Consider the following 6,994-nt stretch of genomic DNA (forward strand, 5'->3'; position numbering starts at 1 on the left):
AATCCCACCACCTCCAATAACATCTCACATTTATGTGCACGCACCCTTGGATCGGGCATCATTTGGTAACAGGGTCGCTTCCAGGCTCCCAGGGAAATAATACCTAGCCTGTGTAATGCACATGACCTAAAGTTCTTACCTGGATTCAATTGCTAAGATTAAAAAAAAAAAAATCCCTAAACGTCTACCTCAGAAAACGAATGACAGGAGTAGTCTTGGGGCAGGGGTGCGCGTTCGCAGCTCGCCGGGGAAGATCGGCAGTGGTGAGAGTGGGTTCAGGAGAGCCTGAGAGCGTGGCGCGGCGCAGTGGGAGAAAGTGGCCATCTGGAGGACGATGGCGGCTACTTGGGGCGGAGTGGAAGAGTTTTTGGCTTTGCGTGCGTGCGTGCCTTGGAGAACTGAGCTCGCTTTGGGCTAGCTTGGTTCTGCCCGGAGCCTCCCCTCCACCCGGCGCGCCGAGTTCGCCGTCCCAAGCCAGCGCGCGAGCTACGTGGAGAGCATTCCGGATCCGCGCCCCGCGCCCGGAGCCGCCCCCGGCTGCCCATGGCGACGCGGGTGCTATGAGCGCCAGCCTGGGACCCGTGCCCCAGCCGCCGGCCCCGCAGGACGAGCCGGTGTTCGCGCAGCTCAAGCTGGCGCTGGACGCCGCAAACCCGGCCCACGACGCGGCGCTCTCGTGGGCAAGGAATTGAAGCACCCACACCACCACCACCCGCAGGCGCAGCCCGCGCCCCCACAGCCGGCGCTGCTGCCCGCCGCCGGCCCGTGACTGCCTGCCAAGGAGCTGGTCCAGACAAGATGTGAAATGGAGAAGTATCTGTCGCTTCAGCTTCCTCCAGTTCCAATAATTCCAGAGCATAAAAAGTATAGACGAGCCAGTGCCTCAGTGGTAGACCAGTTCTTCACTGACAGTGAAGGGTTACCTTACAGTATCAGCATGAACGTCTTCCTCCTAGACAGCACTCACCTGAGAACTGGCCTCTACAAATCCCAGAGATCACGACAGAACCGGTTACCATTTTCAGCCACCAGAGTGAAACGACCGCCCCTCCTCCGGCCCCGACCCAGGCCCTCCCCGAGTTCACCAGTATATTCACCTCACATCAGACCGCAGCTCCAGAGGTGAGCAATATTTTCATCAAACAAACAAGAACTTCCCACTCTAGACATTCATCTGTCTGTCCCTTCCCAGCAGGGCCCACCTGTACCAGCTACTGAATACACCGGATCTAGACATGCCCAGTTCTACAAACCAGACAGCAGTAATGGACACCCTTAACGTTTCTATGTCAGCCGCCATGGCAGGTCTTAGCACACACAGCTCTGCTGTTCCGCAGACTGCAGTGAAACAGTTCCAGGGCATGCCCCATGCACATACACAATGCCAAGTCAGTTTCTTCCCCAACAGGCCACTTACTTTCCCCCATCACCACCCTGCTCAGAGCCTGGAAATCCCGATAGACAAGCAGAGATGCTCCAGAATTTAACCCCACCTCCATCCTATGCTGCTACAATTGCTTCTAAACTGGCAATTCACAATCCAAATATCCCCGCCAACCTGCCAGTTAATTCACAAAACATCCAACCTGTCAGATACAACAGAGGCTTCAAAAATGTTTACACATGGAAACGTACCTACATCAAAAAGCGTAAAATCAGTTGCTGTTTTGCTTCTTTTTTCCCTCTTATTTTTGCATTGTGGTTATTTGCTATGCAAATAATGGAGAAAACAGCTGTATAGTTGTAGAATTTTTTTTGACAGACTGAGATGTTTATATATTAATGACAATTCTTTTTGGAAAATAAAAAAATGCCTAAAAGATTAAAAAAAAGAAAAGAAAAGAAAATGAATGACAGTAATGGCTTGGAATTCACTAAGAACACATTTGCCCTATCCCTCCACCAGGTCCTTTGGGGGAACTAGGATGATACAGGGGAGCAGTCAGTAGATTGACAATCTAGTGGTACATTTTTCTAACCTATCTGTATAGGGGAATTTCAAAATGCACATCCAACACCAGGCTAGTAGCAAGTACTATATGATATTGATATATATGGCAGAAGCTATTTGAAGGTCCTAGACAAAAGACAAAGCTCCCTCTGGAGACAGCAGGAGGCCCAGGCAGAGAGTCTGAGAAGGGTCTCCTGGCAAGAAAGGTCAGAGAAGCCATGAAAACACATGTGTGGCATCACCTAGTACTTGGAGAGGTGTAGACAAGGCATGCTGGAAAATACTGGCAATATGACCCTGTGATTCCATGTCTAGATATTGAACCAGGAGAAAAAAAAAACCCAAACTTTCCCATACAACCTGAGCGTGGATGTTTTAGCTGCTTTATTTTTATCCCTTAGATATAGAACTTCTGAAGATCTCCCCTGTTTGGTGAGCTTGCTATTGTTTTCCAGGAGTTCTAGGAACAAGAAAAGGCTACTTTCAGCAGATGGCCATGGATGGAACAAGGGAGCTTTAAATACCTTCCTAGGTGATAATGTAATTAATGTTAAGATAAAGATTTCCCTCTACTTCTCTCCCTAGCCCTCCCCTCAGATCATCATGTGGCAGAATGCAAGTCACCCCTGAATAACGTATATATTACCTGTGCCACAAGAATCCACAAAAACAGCTTCTCTCACTTTGCAATCAATTCTATTAGTTTGCATCACATTTCCATTTGTTGCTTGATATGAAGCCGTGTGTTCACACATTGAACTTTCTCTGGACTGTCAGGTGTAAAAATCACATTTCTTAAAGAAAAACAGTGGCCACCATCATGACTCTAGGACAACAAGGGGGTCATTCTGTAGTACATGAGACTTTCTGTAGTACATGAGACTTTCCAACAAGTGGATGTGCCCTTCCTGGACATATCTATGAGTCATTAGTTCATGCCTTCCTTGACACAATTAACTTTGAGGTGCAGCCCTGAGGTAAGACAGGTTGATTAGTGGCAGGGATTCTCTTAGTTGACATGGTCAAGCTAAGATGCTCTGGGAGGTTGGTCATGAGGTCATTCTACTACCTCAATCCAGTAGTCTGCTAAAGGGAGAGTCTGAAGGCAGCAACATCTGCTGAGGTCTGTGTGCCCTGGCCAGGGGCCATGTTTTTTCCCTAGGGCAGAGGAAGAGTAGGCCAACAAGGAAGCAGAAGGGAAAGAGGAGGAAGATAGCTTTCTCCTGCTGGAGCAGTCCGTGATGCTGGGCGTCTCCGGGAGGTGGACTAGCTGGTGGTCCAGGTTGGCAAGTGCAGCTGGCCCTGCTGCACCATGGCTGGGCCTTACCTCCCCATGCGTGCCCCCCAGGGCCTCTGCTGCAGCCCCCGAGTCCAGGGGCAGCTATAGAAGACTAGACCTATTACCCTGCAAACATCGGGCACCCTGCCTCTGACCTGGTCCCAGGAGGAAGAGGTCGCCAACAGCATCTGGAAAGGAAGAAGCTATATCTGTCTGGAGTGTGACAGGTTGCACAGCAGGGAAGCCAAGCTGTGGGAGAAAACATAAAAGCATGGAGAAATGCACCCAGTTAGGGTGCTTGCAAGCCATGTGAGAATTTCCCTGGCCACCCAGGACCTAGGACCTTGAATAATAAACTGGGAGAACTATGGCAGCTACTTGGATCAACTAGTAGCCGAGTTAGTGCTTGGGGGTATCCTATGCTTGAGTGTTTAAAGGCAGGGCTCGGAGGGACGGAAATGGCAAAGGCTAACAATACTTGAATAGTTAATGATATGAATTTTTTTTAGGAATGTTTCATGACCAGACCAGATGGTCTGCCTTGCCATCAGACGCTTTAGAGGAGTTTTCTTCCTCGAGCCCTTCGTGTTCCAAGGACATTGGCAGTTTTTTGCCAAGACTGAGGTAACCACAGGTCAGAGAATCACTCCACCGCAATTCCCTCTTTATTTTTTCTCTGCAGCCACCTCATGTGCAAGCTTAAGTGCAGTGAGCAAAATATCAGAAGATTCATTTTTAGCAAAGCATCTTATTACTCCAAGGATGCAATGGTATTCTAAGGCAAAAATACATAAGTATTAAGGCAATAAAATCACTTCCTACACTGTGTGTAATACTTTGTCACCATTCCCTTGGGTCTAGTCCTTCTAAGGTCTTGGCTAGTCCCTGGGCTATCTCATCGACAGAAGAGGCATTCGGTAATTCTTTTTGAAAAGCCTCAAAAACCTCCCTGTACAAACTTTGTTCACTTAGAGAACCATTCATGATGGCTCCATCTATAAGCATTTGTATATTGTTCCATTCATATTCTGAGGCATTATATTTATAAGGTGTTACATGGACATGACTTGAGTTCCAATCACAGGTCAAAATAAGTCATCACTATAATGCCAGATATTTCTGTCCAAGCCAAAGCACTCCTCCGTTAATGGCTTCTACCTCATCTTGAAGATGTGCATTTAATTCCAACTGATGTTGCCATAATTTATGGGAGTCCTGATACCATTGCACCATAAAATCATGAATTTGTACACATCGTCGCAATATGGCTCTGGATACTGCTGTGGTAGTAGCAATGGCGATCAGTCCGATCCGTCCTGCAACAATTAGTCCAAGTGTGCAATGGCTCCTCTTCAGCAGCTGCTTAAAAAAGCATATTACTAGTCTTTGTACAGGTCCTCTAGCCCAGGGACAATGCATGTGAACAGGCACCCAAAGTGAATGTCTCTGGGTCAAAATCATAATTCTATCTTGACTAAAATTAAAAGTGACATTGTTATTTAGCAAGTATACAGCTTGCAGTTAGTACAGGATGATTAACTACAACTGTAGGGCCAACCATTAAAACTAGTAGGAAATGAACACGAGCAGAAAGATTATAGGACTGTATAACGGTAAAATTGTAAGAAGCTGAAGATTTTTTAGTTCCAACATAAGTTTCATTGGCTATCATTACAGGGGCAAGAAAGGTGGTTTTCATAAATGACACGAGGGAGGAAACAGCATATTATCATGGGCGAGAGCAGGCAAGGGGAGGCATCACTAAAACCTGCTCCAAACCATTCTAAAAGCTGCTTAGCAGAAATGGCATTAGACATATTTATAGAGAAAGTGGGGTCACAAGATGAGTTATACTCGGTGAAGTTTTGTAATCACACACCAAAAGGTCCCCAGTCATACCAAATATGTTGGGATGTATTCCATATGGTAGGAAACATTTCTCGGCAATTTTCCCAATGCCTTTCAGTAAAATTTAAGTTCAGATAAGTAAAAGAGTCACATTTAGGCAGACCAACGGGTAGAACGATTATCTATCTTATAAGTATGGGACCCTACAGACCAAGAAGACTTTCTAATCAACCGAGTTCTACTAGAATTATATGATCCTCCGTGCTGAATCCAATATTGATATCGAAAGGGATAACATGGGGAATGGCCCAGACAGATAGCTTCAGAGAACTGAGAGTAAGAGAAAAGATGTCCTTCTTCCAAAGGAAAGATTGGAATACTGGACGCATAAGGGGAGAAAGTAAGTCAGGAATAGATGTAGAAACAGAAACAGGAACTTCTGTCCATAAGTATGGACACAATAAAGGAGGGCTGGAAATATGGGCCCAATACGTTACCTCTGGCGTGGCCTTGGCGGTGGAAGTACAGGTTATTAAGGCACACATAGCCAGGAAGAGATGTTCCAGGGTTAACGCCTTTTTAGAAGATAACACCACATGTTGAGCCTTGTTGGATAGTGCTTTTACCTGTCCCCAAGTAGGTAGAGGAGCTTTCTTTCCTTTTTGAGGTCTCTTATGGATGCTAAGAGCAGCCATAGTCTGAATTGGAATGGCCTCATCACCCAGCTGAGGACATCTCACCCAGGTCTTGATGCGCAAGGGTGTTTGTTGCTGGATCCACAGGAGCAGGTGCTAGAAGGGTCGGCCATCTTCTGCAGAAACATAAGCATACCCTCGGCCCTGGGTTATTAACTTGCCGGGAGCCAAAACAGCTGTCAGGATGTAACTTAAAGAAACTACAAAACTTCACTGATAAGGATGTCTGGTGCTGGCTGTCAGGATGTAACATAAAGAAACTATAAAACTTAACTGATAAGAAAATCTGGCACTGTTTGTCATGCTCTAACAAGAAGACACTATAAGTCTTAGCTGATGAGAATGTTTGATGCTTTTACAACCTTGCCTGTTAAGCCTAACATCTTGTCTAGTTTTAATTAACAACCTTGTGAACTTTACCCAGTCCTTGTCCTGAGAAAGACCATCCCATGGTTCTGTAACCTAGCAACCTAATGACCCTGTCTACGTGAGTTACCCTTTGCTGATTACTATATAAGCTGCCCTGCGAAAATAAAGTTTGAGACCTTGATCAGAATCCTGTCTTGGTCTCCCTCCTTGTGTCAGGTTTGTCTCTCATTCAGGTCAATTCCCCCTCGGGCTCCTGTTGACGAAACCCCGTGGGCCGGGGCACAGGCTCATGCTTTGTTGGACAGGCTTCAACCCATCCTGAAAAGGTGTCTGCAAAAACTAGCAAATATTTGTAATTTCTGTGAAATCTACATGCCTGGCCTATTCCCACAGAGGCGAGCTCCTTTAGTAACTTGTTGATTGGGGGCATTGGTAAGCTGACAGGCCTTGCAATTTTTAACAATATCTTCAATAAGTTGATCTCCTTGTCTAATTTTCACTTTGGAGTGTTGGAGCAAGTCCTGCATTTTTTGGGTTCCCATGTGAGAAGCTCAGTGGATTCTCTTAAGGATCCCCTTACCCAGCCCTTGTGGCAGGATAAGTTTCCCTTCACAAGTTTTCCACCAGTCATTGTTTCCTTCTCTGTCCAGGGGTTTTGTGGGCCATGGGAATTTTCTTTATCCACTCCAAGCCTTCTTGGGAATACTGTGGCACAGGAGGCAAAGCTCATGGCCCTGTGTCTACTAAAGTTTGTTCCCAGGAACTCCGACTTGTCTGGCTGATTTAGGCACAGGGATTTTCAGCAAAGTCTACGTGTATCTGACAACCAACGCATGCTCTCTTTTAATATGA

The 6,994-nt window shown here is 46.3% G+C and overlaps 1 pseudogene; it reads left to right on the plus strand.

Annotated features, from left to right (window-relative positions):
• Window positions 1–543: 543 nt before the first annotated feature.
• Window positions 544–2,387, plus strand: LOC125347752 (annotated as a pseudogene).
• Window positions 2,388–6,994: the final 4,607 nt, after the last annotated feature.

Source organism: Perognathus longimembris, chromosome 3 (assembly GCF_023159225.1).
Source record: "Perognathus longimembris pacificus isolate PPM17 chromosome 3, ASM2315922v1, whole genome shotgun sequence".
Classification (NCBI taxonomy): Eukaryota; Metazoa; Chordata; class Mammalia; order Rodentia; family Heteromyidae; genus Perognathus; species Perognathus longimembris.